The sequence below is a fragment of the Ictidomys tridecemlineatus genome, chromosome 5 (assembly GCF_052094955.1).
Source record: "Ictidomys tridecemlineatus isolate mIctTri1 chromosome 5, mIctTri1.hap1, whole genome shotgun sequence".
In the NCBI taxonomy this organism is placed as follows: Eukaryota; Metazoa; Chordata; class Mammalia; order Rodentia; family Sciuridae; genus Ictidomys; species Ictidomys tridecemlineatus.
This window is the reverse complement of record NC_135481.1, coordinates 72,003,939-72,019,858: the sequence shown is the minus strand read 5'-3', so window position 1 is coordinate 72,019,858 and position 15,920 is coordinate 72,003,939. Positions and strand designations below refer to the sequence as shown.

Sequence of the window (15,920 nt, the reverse complement as noted above, 5' to 3'; positions counted from 1 at the left end):
GAGATCAGGTCCAAATTCAATTGATGAGACCAGTAAGACTCTAATTTAAAAATAAATTAATTAATTAAAATTAATAGAACCCAATAGATCAAAAAAATTCTAATGCAGAATACTCATTAAATAATACATAAAAATTCTCAACAAAATATCAATAAAATCTAACGCTGCATTAACAGAATTATACACTGTGACAGATTTACTTTATGTAGGCATATTGGCTCCAATGTTTGAAAATCTATCAGTGTAGTATACCATATCAACAAACTAAAGATAAAAATTTAAGGATAATATCCACTAGTGGAGAAAATATGACAACATTTAATATCTATGCAGGACAAAAATCTGTCAGTAAGAGTAGAGAGAATATATCTGAAATAGATAAGACAATCTACAAAATAACTCTAACTACAATTATAATCACTACTGAGATACTGGATTTTTCTCCCTAAGAAAGGAGAACAAGGTAAGGTCGTTCACTCTTGTCACTCTTCAATGTTGCACTGAAGGTGTTGGCCACTGCAATAAGGGGAAAAAAAGAAAAGGGAAAGCCACACAGAATGGAAAGAAAGAAATAAAACTGATCTTATTTGAAGATGAGATAATGATTGTCTTCATAGAAAATACCCAGAAATCTTTAACAAGTTCTCAAAACAACTATATAAGTGCAGGAATGTGGAAGGATACCAAATCACATGCAAAAATCAATCTCATTTCTATTAACTAACAATGAAAACACAAAACCAATCTCATTCCCATGACACCATCTATTATAATATTATAGTACAATATGATCATTTATTTCCAACAATGAACATATGAAAATAGTAATTAAAACAAGTTGGCAGTTTCTTATAAAGCTAGTCATACAATTACTCCATGATCCAGTTACTGAACTCTTGGGCTTTTATCCCAGAGAAATGGAAACACAGGTTCATACAATACTTAAACAAATATTCATAGTAACTTTATTTGTGATGGCCCAAACTGGAAATGTCCCAGATGTCCTTCAACAGGTACATGTTTAAACAAACTATAAAACATACTTAATAGGGAATGCTACTCAAAAGTAGGATTACAGTGCATACAACGGCTTGGATGGTTCTCTATGGAAATATTCTAAATGGGAAAAAAGAAAATAAGAAATGGTTACTTTCTGCATGAAATTATTTATATAAAATTATTGAAATGACAAAATCACAGAAATGGGGAACAGATCAGTGGTTGCCAGAGTTTAGGAATAGATGTGCGGGACCTATAGAGATGTGGCTGTGATTATAAAACAGCAGCACAAAGGATCCTTGTGTTGGTAATACTGTCCTGCATCTTGACTACAGTGGTTGATAAAAAAATCTACACATCATAAAATTTCATGGAACCAAAATCAGGCACATACTTACACATGCACACAAATAAGTAAAAATGGGAAATTTGAAAAAAAAGAAATGTGTTGGGGCCAGAGTTGTGTGTGGCTCAGTGGTAGAGTGCTTGCCTAGCACATGTGAGGAACTGGGTTCAATCCCCGGCGCCACATAAAAATAAACAAATAAAATAAAGGTACTGTGTTCATCTACAACTAAAAAAAATGTGTGGTTTCTATCAACATCAATGGTCTGTTTGCAATATCATACTATAATTTTGCAAATGTTAGCACTTAGTGAAGCTGGGTAAAGGAAACACGGGCTCTCTGCATAAATATAATTTTTGTAATTGCTCATAAATCTACATTTACCTCAATTAAAGCTTAATCACTAATCAAAATATAGCAGGGTTGACTAAACTAAGATCAGAAAACATGGGCTTGGGGATAGGAACATTATCAGAAATGAAAGGATATATTTCACATGGAAAAAAAAGGATTAAAGCTTCAACAAGTCATTAGCCCTGAATATGTATGCAGAGCATAAGAATTCTTAAAAATATCTGAAGTAAACACTGAAAGGATAAATAACAAGTACATGTTTATAGTTAATGACTTCAATGCATCTCTTTCTGTAATAGGTATTTAGAAAGAATACAGAAGACTTGAACACATTAAATCAAATAATCACCTATACAGCATTATTCCAATAATAGTTGAGTATGTATTCATTTTTTTCCAAGAACACAACAAACTTTCACCAAGATAACTATCATAAGGAAAGTGTGTATAAATCAGAATCACAATTTAAAGATATTTGAAATAATGAGGAGAACTTTCTGACCATGAACACATTAAATAACATGAACAAGAAAGAACAAGTCCAGAAAACATCCAAACATTTAAAAAGTTTTAATTCAAGAAACAAGCAAATTATCAAATTAAATAAAGTAATAAAGACAAGGATAGATAGGAGCAAAATTGTAAAGGAACAGTTGAGAAGATCAATAAAAAACATGATTTAACCCTTTAACAGTTTAATAAAATTAATAAAACTATATTCCTAGTAAGAAAAAACCAAAACCACAAGCCGCTGATATAAAAACCTCCCCATGTTAGTTTATCTCAGCAAAATCTTGTTGTGTTTTTGAAACAACAATAACAACAACGACAAAAACCATATATACAACTAACATTGAGATAGTGCTCTATAAAGATCAATTAGGTCAACAGAGTTAATCATGTTGTTTAAGCCTTCTATATTTTTCTGAATACCAATTACCAAAAAAAGATGAATTAAAACACACAGTACACATTTCTGTCCTAAATATAGTAAAAGATTAAAGGATAATATTAAGAATAATTTCTGACTAAATTATTCAGTTTATAAGAAAGTGACATATCACTTGAAAGACCAACTATAAAATGGTCATAAGAAGAAATGGAAAATTGCATAAGTTTTATACACATATCAATATCACCAAATCGCTCGAAAACTCCAGGTTTAAATGTCTTTCAAGAGTGTATTCTAGGACATATTTAAGGAAGAAATAATTTTTGAGTTAAGTTTTTCTGAAAAAAAGGAGAACACTTCCTAGATCAACTTGTGAAATCAGTATTACTTACGAAAACCAGAGAAAAACATTGCTAGAAAAAAATATAGACACATATCCCATGTAAATTTAGGCACAAAATAATCCTTAACCAAATTAGCAAATTTGTAGGTGAATCAACACACAGAAAAGGCGATTTTAAACACTAGCATAGCATATTCAACATATAAAATATAGTATAAAATATTATAAGGAATGCATCATAAAAGTAATATTATGACCAAAAGGAATTTCTTCTAGGAATGTGAAATTGATTGAATATATGAAATTCAATCAGTGTCACTCACCATAGTAAGAAGAAAAATAGCAATAGCATAATAGTTCAAAAGATACAGAAAAGACATTTGATGAGAATGAAACTAGGAATATAAGAGGTTCTTTTCAACTTAAAAACGAAATCATGGAAAGAAATCTACTCCTAACATTGTATGTAATAACCAAAGGCCAGCACATTCCCTCTAGGGAAAATGTCAATGATGTCTGTCTCACTACTTTCACTAGGCATTTCACTGGCAGCATTAGGCATTGCAATAAAAAAGAAAGAAATGAAAAACACACACACACAATGAAGATAAATAAACAGTTGTCTTAGTTTGTTTTGAATGTAATAGACTTGGTGGCTTAAACAAAAATTATTTTTCAGATTTGGACCTGAGAAGTTCCAGATCAAAGCCCCAGAAGATTTACGTCCAGTAAGGTTGTGCCAACTTTTTCATAGACAGCCATCTTCTTGCTATAAACTTTGGTGGAAAGGATAAGGAAGTTCCCTTGTCATAAGGACACACCTACTAAAGACCTCACTTCCTGATTCCCTTACATTGATGATGGGATTTAATATAAGAATCTGAGGTGACGTAAATATTCAGTCTAGAACTACTGCTAATTTACAGGGACTAACTTAATAGAAAATGCTAAGGAATCTTCAAAAACACAACTAAAAAGTAATAAATGAACTTAGAAAAATTGATGGTTACCAGATTGATATATAAAAAATCAATCTTATTTTAGTATAAGAGCAAAAAATAGCTGGGCACAGTTGCAAATGTCTTTAATTCCAGCTAATCACAAGTTTGAGGCCAGCCTCTGCAAATTTAGCAAGAGCCTTTCTAAAAATAAATAAATAAATAAAAACACTGAGATGTAGCCCAATGATAGAACACCCTTAGGTTCAATACTCAGTATCACCCTCACACTTATACACACATACAAAATTAAAAACCTCAAAAAAGCATGTTAAACATCATTAAACACACCACTAAATGCAGATGAATAGATGTCACAATTTAAAGATGATGCACATATAAAACACCTGCGAATAAAAACATTTATTCTGATTATAAAAAAAATTAAGGAACACTAAAACAGTAAAAATGGGGCAAATTTTTAAGAAATTCCCTAAAAGGGGATTTAAAATGGCTCAAGCTCATCATTATTATTTTATTGTATTTTTTTGATACTAAGGATTGAACCCAGGGGTGCTTACCCATTGAAACACATCCTCAGCCCTTCTCTTTTTTTGTTTACTATTTTGAGATAGGGTCTTGCTATGTTGCTGAGACTGACTTTGAATTTGTAATCCTCCAGTAGCCTCTGGAGTTGCTGAGATTACAGGTGTATTCCACCATGCCTGGTAGGATGTCATTATTTACTAGTAAAGTGCAAACCAAAGGACATTGAGCAACTCCCAGACACCAAGGAAAACAGCAATATGTTTTAAGTGAAGAGATCATACCAACTATTAATAAAGATTTGATATAAAAGCAATTCTAACATATTAATCAGTAGTATAACCACTTTATAAAATTATTTCACTAGTTTTTATAAAGGCAAAACCTAAAGAGAAATATAGCATGTAAGAAAAACATGTATGAAAATATGATTATTCATTGTGAATAAACATAGGGATCCTTCCTTCCTTCCTTCCTTCCTTCATTTATTTATTTCACCATAGGCTATAAATAAATGTCAACAGTCTAGGGAGGGATCCACTAATAGGAGAAAAATGAATAAGTTATTTGAAAAATGAATAAGTGAAATAACACTTAGCAATAAAATGTAACAAACAACGGATACACTGAATAACATCTAAGAACCAGACACTGAGCAAAACTAAGCACAGAAGATTAAAAATTGTATGACTCCATTATTATAAAATTATAGAAAGACAGCAATAATCTATAACAGCAAAAAAAAAAAGCCTGTTTTTTTTGTGTGTGTATGTGTGTGTGTGTGTATGAGTGGGTGGGTGGAAGGGTGCTGGGTATTGAACTCAGGGTCACTCAAATCACTGAGCCACATCCCCAGGCCTATTTTGTATTTTATTTGGAGACAGGGTCTCAGTGACTTGCTTAGTGCCTCCCTTTTTCTGAGGCTGGCTTTGAACTCACGATCTTCCTGTCTCATCCTCCAGAGTCACTGGGATAACAGGTATGCACCCCCATGCCCTGCTACCAACCAGTTTTTAACAATGGCCAGGAGTTGGCAGGAGAGATGTACTGGTATATCATAAGAGAATTTACTTTTTAGATGTGATGTAAGTGGCATATATCTAGTTTGAGTGTCATAATTACATGAGTTTCCCCATCTACCAATACTATTTTATTGGTCATCTCAACAAAATTAAAGATGGTGTGGTGAAGCAGAGCTGCTCACCTCAAGTCATCTAGGAAGCACAGAAAACAAGGAAGGGTCTAGGGACAAGATATACCCTTCCAGGGCATGCCCCAGTGACCTATTTCCTCAAACTATACCCCACCTTCTACAGTTTCTACCATTTCCCAATAATGTCATCAAATTATAAATCCATCAATTGAGAAATCCACTGATGTGGTTGACGTCCTAATGATCCAATCACTTTCTAAAAAAGCCCACATCTGAGAATTGCTGCACTGAGGACCAATCTTTCAATACATGAGCTTCTGAGGGACATTCCAGATACAAAATGTAATATTCATTAACCTTTACTCTTAACAATAAATAAACTTAAAAATACAAGTTATTCCTCAAAAATTTATTTTACAAATATATTTTAGTTTGGATATGAATAATCCAACTTAGAGTATAGGAGTTAACCAAAGAGAAACAAGTGCATTGATATTCCCCAGTGCTCAAGTTAGTGTTCAGGCAGGAACAACAGATTCCACACCTTAGGCTTCAGCAGTAAAATGTTTAAAATAACATATTTCAGTATTTTTTAGATAGGGTAAGCTCTCTGTATTACCAGACCACTCAAAATTCCCTAATGTTAAAAACTTTTACTTTTCTGGCCATTGAAGATATTAGAATAAGCAGCTCTTCATTTAGGCAGGGAATTTCCAGATTTTACCCAAAGCCAAAATCAAGGATAGACTCCACCCAATCCAAAATCCTGAGAAGGCTGTTTTTGCAGTACCATTCACCCTGGAAATAAAAATTTCTTAGTCTTAGGTTGTCCTATGTAGTCATTATTGATTCCAGGGCAATAAATCCACATGCTTCATTAAAAATTTTAAGAAATATGTTACTGATTCAATGATTTAGCCAAGCACATATTCATAAAGACTTTCTATTTTAAACTCCTGAATGTAGAACACATTAAAGTATGTTTACTTACCTATGATATGTTTTGGATCTAAAAGATTATATATATATATATAGATAGATAGATAGATAGATATAGATATAGATATAGATATAGACAGATAGATATGCAATTCTTTCCATATGTCATTATATTACTATTTTGTTACATATTATATAAATTGTTCTGATGATGAAAATCTACCTACTTGATTTGGATTGCTTATGCTGTTCTTTGTCCACAAATACTATTGTTCTCATTTAATACAAGTGTAAATATTTTATCAAAATAAAGATATTGGGAACTTACTTCATTTATTTAGAGATATTTTTAATGTAAAATAGTCTTTATCTTTCTAAATAGAATAAATAAATTATGAAGATAAATCTTAGATGCTAAATATTTCTTATTAACAACTTTTCTATACATTTTAAATTCTAATACACACAAATGCATTTTTATGTTCTTTGTGTATATCAAAAAATGTAGACTACTTTAGACTTTAAGTCGTTCAGATGCAAATGCATATATTAGAATGATATTATCAACTTCTAATGTTAGAGAAATTCCCAAATGCTATAGTAATCATTATAGAGTGTGTCTAGGCACTGTTATTCAATCTCCAATTCTGTATCATATGAGTTGCCTCTTTTTCAGACATATTTTTAAACTATAAAGTCTTAAGTGTAAAGGTCATTAGAGATTCAAAGAAAAATCTTAAGCAGAAATGAGTTTTTGTTTATCTGTGTCTGCTTTTATTTATTTATTTTTCATGACTAGTTATTAAGAGTCCACAAAATTCCTTTGGAGAAATTTCTGTGTTTTGTTTAGAACAGTTCTCCTTGGAGATTAAAGATCTGATTTCTGAAAATAGCTCTCAATATTCACTATGGAATAGAAATAAATGAACAACCAAGCCTAACCTCAAAGCTTATCAGAAAAAAGTTCATTAAATTCAAGACTGAAGTGAAAATATTTCCCAAGTCACCAAGGATTTATTTCAGTTTGCTACAGCCAAAAGGTGAAATTTCCAAAACTCCATTTACATGTTAGTGCTAACTATCAAAGTCCTTTTGTCACTTGTATGAATTCATTTTCCATTATTTATTTATAAAAGTGAGTGCATGAAAGGGGTAATAGACTAGATTTTGTTGCAGAGAAATTGTTAGAGACTATTTTCAAGCAAAATAATTTCCCTTTTTGGAACATGATTTGTCTATTACAACCAGTTGAAATATGATCAATTTGTATAAAGTAACATAATTTCATTAAATGTGAAATTTAGTATATTCCAATTTTTCATAAAATCCATAGATATTTTAATTTAGATTTTTATGGTAGTTTTCATATTTTACAATTATTTTGTTTATTAGGGAAAGAAAAACACTATTTGTAAATGGAAAATATAAAGTACAAGCATCATCTTTGACATTCTAATAATTAGTCATCACTAAAATGATTTCTCTTAAGAGCTTTTGTATTAAAAGAACTGTGATTTTCATAAGAATAAGATTTGGAAATTTTACAAAATCAAGACAATTAGAACATTTCTTTTAAAATACTTCATCTAAATGCATATCAAGACTAAGGATAATTGTAGTAATTATTTCCCCATGAAAAACAACCCAGATTTCATTCTATAATTAATCACCTTGCCAGTCATTGAAATGTATCATGTATTATTTTTATACTGTGATACTGTTTTTAGTAATCATAAAACTTTATGATTGAGAATTGAAGTTCAAAGGTGGATTAATTGAAGCTGATGACGCTTAACTTTTAGAACTACTCACTTCTGTGGTTCCTTTTTTAGATACTGCAAAAACTCTAGTAATATATGCATAAGATACAATAACTTTCAAAATTTTAAAAGCTTAGTCAAGTGCATATGATGAACTATCAGATGTTGTAGGAGTAGTTGTGCTTTCAAGATCCAGGAAAGCAAAAGATGAATTTGTGTTGCATTTATTTATGATGTAAAGGAATGACTTCAAGTAGGTTGCAGTGACTTTTATGTTTAGTTAGGTAATTGGCAGCCATGTGCTAGAGATGACATGTACTATGCCAACTGACCTAACTTCAAGTCAGGGAAGTGCAAAGATTGAAAGCTTATCATAATGGAATATGCCCCCATTGTACTTTGTATTGTATGTGTATACACAGTGGAAGAGAAACAAAGTTTCAAATGAAAAGTGTTAAGAAATTAGTCATGGAAATTCTTCCAGTCATTTCAAAAAGCAAAATTAAAATTGAAGATTTAATTCTAATGGATTCCTAGTCAAATTGTCTGACTAGGAATATACTCAATAATATAACACACAAATGCAATCAGGCATGTGAAATAATTTTACTTTTTCATATATAAATCATGAAAAAGACAAATTACCAGAATTCCCAGTTTATATGGCAAACATCTCCAGTGGTGTTGCAAGCAGTGTAAGTGAATCCATGGGTGGACCTAAAATCTCAATAACAAACCAAATTTGGCCAACACACTAGAGGGCATACTGAATTATATATTTTTTAAAATTATATAATAGGAGCTGAAATAGTGGCTGAATGGTAGAGTATTTGTCTCAGGTATATGAGGCCCTGGGTTCAATCTCCAGCACTGGAAAAAAAATTATATAATAGAAATCACTGACACAAAATTCTAGTTTCAATTACCACACATAAAATAATTCGGAAATTATTACTGTGCCCTAACAAGTACAAAGATGAACAGAGTTAAAATCAAGAAATTTTCTTGGATCCATGTGAGTGGGAGAATACAAGGTCAACTTGTATCCCAAATTTAAACAGACAAGTAAATATAAAGAATCTTGACTTACAGGAACCAAAATTCATGAGCAGAAAGTATCATCAGAATCAATGCTTGGGTAGGAAAAATCTGAAATGTAACTGATGAATTCCTAGACACTTAACGTAGGCAACTCTAATCTAAGAGTTAAAATTCTAATGGGACTCAGCCATGGAAGGAAAGCACAATATTATGAGTTTTTCCTTAAGAAATTCAAGTAAGTTACAGTAGTAAAGATCATAGAGAAACCTCCTGGGCTTCAGACAGAAGAACAGAAAGGAGAACTATTTTGAAAGACACCAATACCACTCTGGTTTACTTAATAAGATTTGCCCTCAGGAAAAGTAGCTAACTAGAGTCTAACCTAATGGCATCGTATGAGGGCCTAACTGGCCCAGGGGGAATGATAATATTCAACTCCAGCCCTTCTGGTCATTCTTTTCCACCTATTAGAGCAGGAAAAAGGAAGGAAAGAAGGAAGGTAGGAAGGAAGAAAAGGAGGGAGGAAGGGAGGGAAGAAGAAAACTGAGAAACACTGGTGAATTCACAGTCCAGAAGTTTAGGCTCATGAAAAGCCTGAACCCTGATCATAGGAGTATATAATGCTTATCCTCCCCTAACTTTATCACCACATTAATAAAGGCCACATTAGAAAGCATACCAAAAGACAGACACAATTGAAGAGTCAGAGTAACCACACATGACAGTTGGAATTAACAGACTGGGAATTTATGAAAACTGATTAAGACTCTAAGGGTTCTAATGGATAAAGTAGACAGGAGCTAAAATAGATGTATAATGTGAGTGAAGAGATGAAAATCCTGGGAAGAACAGCTCTGATGCACTGATTGGAAGACTGCAGACAGCCAAGAAGAGAATCTCCATGCTTGAGGATACCTAAATAGAAACTGTGCTTAAAGGAAGAGAACAAAGACTGAGGGAAAACAACAAAGGCAGGATATTTAAAGGATGGTGGGGCAGCTAAGAATGGGGTAACATATACATAATGGGAATTCCAGGACAAAAAGCAAGAAGAGAGCAATTAAACAAATGCATGAAAAAATAATGACCAAAATTTTCACAAATTAATATCAGACAATAAACCAGAGATCCAGGAAGCTCAGAGAACACCAAGCAGACTAGAAGAATAAACACCAAGATCAAAATAAACAAAAAGACCACACCCAAGCATATTATTTTTAAACTATGGGAAATCAAAGATAAAGAAAATCCTGAAACCAAAAAAAATAAACACACTTTACATTTGACTTCTCATAAATTATTATTTTTTAAAATTGACTAATTTATAACTAGACTAACCAGGATAAAAGGAGGGAAGAGCCAAATGAAGAAAATCAGAGACTAAAAGGGAGATATATTCCACAGAAACTATGGGATAACTATCAAAGTCGATATGCTAACAAATTGGAAAATCTAGAAGTAAAAAAAAAATTTGGACACACATAACCTACTAAATTGAACCGCAGGACAGAAAAACCTGAGTCGAACAATAACAAGGGATGAAATTGAATAAGAACAAAAAGTGTCCCAACAAAGGGAAGCCCAGCACCCGATGGCTTTACTGCTGAGTTTTCCTAAACTTTTAAAGAACTAATGTTAATTCTTCTCCAGCTACTCTATAAAATTAAAATGGAGGGAACCCTTCAAAATTCATTCTGACGCCAGCATTACACTGTTTTCAAAACCTACAAGACACAACAATGAAGAAAATTAAACACTAATAAACATGAATGCAAAAATTCTTGACAAAATACTAGCAAATCAAATTCAAAAGTACAACAAAAAGATCATACATCATGATCAAGATGGTTTCATTCCAGGGATGCAAGGATAGTTTAACATATGCAAATCAACAAATGTAAAACATCATGTGAACAGATTGAAAGATAAAAGTCATATGATGATCTCTAAAAATTCAACAACCTTTTATGATAAAAGCATGAATCAGGCAAAGAATGATCATATTTCAACATAATAAAATATGACAACCTGACATTCTGAATAGAGAAAATGTAAAGCATTTTTCTAAGATTAGGAACTAGAGTGTGTCAATTCTTAATGCTGTTATTCAATATAGTATGAAGTTTTAGCTGCTAGAGCAATTAGGCAAGGGTTAGAAATGAGGCATATAAATAGAAAGCGAGGAAGTAAAATTATCCCTGTTTATATAAGTTATGAAAATAAACATATAAAAACTAAAGACTCCACCAAAAGATTATTAGAACTGATAAATTCAGAAAAGTAGAGGATACAAAATCAATATACAAAAATAAATAGCTTTCTATAGACCAATAATGAATTTGCAGAGAATGAAAACATGAGAAATCCCTTTCACAACAGCCAGCAAAACAAAACAAAGCAAAACTAAACAAAAGCAACTAGATTAAACTTAACTAAGGAAATGAAATACCTCTGCAAAGACACATTTTAAAACACTTATAAATAAAATTGAAAAAAAAACACAGAAAGAAAAATTTCTCATGTTCATGGATTGGAAGAATTAATAATATTAAAATGTTCATATTATCTGAAGCAATTTACAAGTTCAGTGCAATCACCATCAAAATACCAATAACATTTCTCACAGAATTAGACAATACCGAAATTCATATCTAAGCACAAAACACCCCAAATAGCCAAAATAATGTTCAACAAAAAGAATCAGGCTGAAGACTTCAGACAATACCTTATTTGAAGATATACTACAAAGTCATAGTAATCAAAACATCATGGTATTGTTACAAAAATACACAGAACAATGGAAAAGAACAGAGATTCCAGAAATAAACCCAAGTATCTACAGCTAACTGAATCTTTCTTTTTTCTTTTCTTTCTCTTTTTTTTTCTTTTTGCACTGGGGATTGAACCCAGGCATGTATTACCATTGAACTACATCCTTAGTCCTTTTTATTTTTTGTTTTGAAACAGGGTCTTGCTAAATTGCTGAGCTCAACTTTATGGTCCTCCAGCCTCAGCCTCCCTAACTGCTGAGATTACAGGCATGTGCCACCATAGAGCCAACTGATTCTTGACAGAGATGCCAAAAACACACATGGGAAAAGAACAGTCTATTCAATAAATGGTGCTTTGAAAACTGTATATCTACATGCAGGATTTTCCAACTTGATACTTATTACTCAGGATATACAAAAATTTTAATTCAACTCAAAGACTGAAATGTAATTCCTGGAACCCTGAAACCACTAGAAGAATGCCTAGGGGAAAACGCTTCCAGACATTGGTAGAAGTAATAATTTTATGGATGGGACCTGAAAAGCCCAGGAAACAAAGCAAAAATTGCCAAATGGGATTGCATCAAACTAAAACACTTCTGCAAAACCAAAGAAACAAAGAGTGAAGAGACATCCTATGGAAAGGAATAAATTATTTGCCAGCTTGTCATCTGACAGAGGGGTTAATATCCAGAATGAAGAACTGAAAAACTTAACAATATATAAACAAGTAATCTTTTTCTTAAGAAAAATGGGTAAATTATCAGAATATACACTTCTCAAAAGAAAAATACACATGGCCAATAAATATGTGAAAAAGTAATCGATGTCATTAGTTGTCAAGGAAACATAAATTAAGACTACAATTAGAAATCATCTCATCCCAATTAGAATGTCAACTACTAAAAAAAATGCTGGTGTGGATGTGGAGAATAAATAACTCTTATACATTGTTGATGGGAATGTAAATTATTATTCTCCAACTGTTGTGGTTTAGATATGATGTGTCCCACAAAAGCTCATGTGTAAGACAATGCATGAGAGCTCAGAGGTAAAAGATTGGGTTTTGAGAGCCTTAACTCAATCAGTGAATAAATCCTCTGACATGGATTAACTGAGTAGTAATTCAAGGTAAGTGGGCTGTGGCTGGAGGAGGTGGATCCCTGGGGGCATGCCATTGGTGTATAGATTCTGGCTTTGTTGCGCTGACCTCACTCTTTCTGCTCTCCATCAACAGGTGAATTGCTTCCCTCCTCCATACTCTTCTGCCATGATGTTCTGCCTCACCTCAGGCCCCAAGGAATGGAGTCAGCAGTCTATGGAAACAGAACTCTAAAATCATCAGCCCCCAAAATAAACTTTTGCTCCTAAAGTTGACTAAAACATCCACTATGGAGAACAATATATAGGTTTTTCAAAAAACAAAACATAAAACTACAATAGGGTACAATTATCCCACTTCTGAGTATATATCCAAAGGAAAATAATCAGCATGCAAGAGAGATATCTGCATGATCATGTTTGCTGCACCACTGTTCCCAATAACTAAGATATAGAACAGCTTGGGTACCCATGAACAGATGAATGGATAAAGAAAATATAGTATACATGAACAATAAATATTATTCAACCATAAAGACTAATGAAATCTTATAATTTGCAATGAATTGGATTAAACTAGAGAATCTTAAGTGAAATAAAACAGACAGTCAAGCAATGCATATTCTCTCTCATATATATAAACTAATTTTTTTTAATCAACTTGAAATTAGAATAGTGATTACTAGGGAGTAAAAGGGGTATAGTGGAAGGAGAGAGGTATAGGGATAGAAGAAAGTTGGTTGACATGATCAATTCACGCTTGATCCTGTTAAGTATCCCAATAATTCATACGGAATCCCATTAATATGTAAAATATATGTTAATTAAAATAAGTAAATAAAAGGAAAAGAAGGAAATAAAAGATATCTGGATCAGGAAGGAAGAAATAAATGTCTTTACAAAAGACATGATTGTCTATGTAGAAAATCTTAAAGAGTCATCAAAAAACTGGAAATTGTAAGTTATTATAGTAAAGATGCAACATATAAAGCTAAGATAAAAGCTATTTGCATTTCTGCATAGCAGTAATAAATCAACTTTGAAATGAAATACACAATACCATTTACATTAGCACCTTTCAAAAATGAAATAGTAGTTATATACCTAATAAAATATGCACAAGAGTTATATGAGGAAAATCACAAAATCCTAAAAAAGCAAATCAGAGAACTAAATAAATAGATAATCTATATTCATGGATTAGAAGACTCTATATTACCAAATGTAAATTTTCCTAACTGGATATATTGATTCAAATGCAATCCCAATCAAAATACCAGGAAGTTATTTTGTGAATATTGACAAACTGATTACAAGTTTATAAAGAAAAGAGCCAAGAGGGTGGTGAAGCTCAAGCAGCAGCGCAGCCTCAACAGTGTGTGGCGGGATACATAGTACCCATCATAAGCTCCTAAGAGTCACCTTCTATGTATCCCAGCAGCACCATGAGATCCAATCCTGCCATCCAAGCTGCCCTTGACCTCACAGATGTGTACTGACAGGGCAGCCCTTTGACACAATTAAGGTGAAGATACAAACGTTCCCTGTCTTGTACTGAGGCCTCACAGGTTGCTGCCTAAAGACCTACTCACAGGTGGGTTTCTGTGGCTTCTGCAAGGGCACCAGCTGGACTCTGATGGCCAACATCATGGAGAATTCGATGCTCTTTGCCCTAAGGCTTCTGCCAGAAGATGGTAAGGGGAACAATTGGGTCGTACAAACAGGCAAAGTTGAGTGATTTGCAGAAGGTACCCACAGGGTCCTTCGCCTTCACCTAGCTTGTGCTCTGCCCGACAGAGCTCATGAAGGGCCCTCTGCAGACCACATATGAAATGGAGATGCCAGGAAAGATAGCCAAGAGCCAGAATATAGTTTGGTCTGTTGTTAAAACTATCCTTAGATATCCTTATCCTTGGGCTTCTACCATGTACTCTCCAAGTGCTTTGCTTTGAAAAGTACAAGGCTGTTTCTTCTCTGCTGGCTATGAACTGAGCCCATCCTTTTTATGCATCAGGGAGATCAAAAGATGAACTAGGCCCTGTGTCTTTGCTAAGTGGTGAAATTGGTAGAATTTGCCTGTGGCTTGCTATATACCCTGTGGATTGGGTTAAATCTAGAATTCAAGTTCTTTCCATGTCTGGAAAACAGGATTTATTGGAATCTTTCTAGGAGTTGTGAATAATGAAGGAATAACAGCCTTATATTCTGGACTGAAACCTACTATGATTCCTCCATTCCCTGCCAATGGGGCACTATTTTGGGGCTATGAATACAGCAGGGAGTTGATGAGGAGCCAGTTGGAAGAAACTGAAGTGTCTTGGTGGGCCTGGATCCAGGCACAGGCGTTTTAGGACTATTGTTCATCTCATGGCTTCACAGAATACGAGAACAATGTGGAACGCTTTTTAATTCTTGGGAATTTTGCCTTTGTCTTCACTTGTTCTACCCTAAATCTTAAGCTTTATAAAAGGACATCTATTTTACATCTACTTTCTGCCTACATTGTATTGCTCTTACCCTTGATAGAATATACTGGATGGCTGATGGCCCTGTGCACCTAACTTGAAAGGCTGAGTATAGTTTCACTAGGGCATTATTTCTGCATAAATCCGCAAGTATACATGCATTTTGGACAGTATACATGCATTTTGGATGTTGAGGGAAACATAATTTGGTTTCATGTTTAATCTCATGTATCAGAAAACCCAGAAGTGACTATTTTTCACTAAATGGTTAT

At 33.1% G+C, this 15,920-nt stretch overlaps 1 pseudogene; it reads left to right on the top strand.

The window, feature by feature from the left end:
- Positions 1 to 14,628: 14,628 nt before the first annotated feature.
- LOC101961266 (mitochondrial ornithine transporter 1 pseudogene) lies at positions 14,629 to 15,534 on the top strand (annotated as a pseudogene).
- The last annotated feature ends 386 nt before the right edge of the window (positions 15,535 to 15,920 follow it).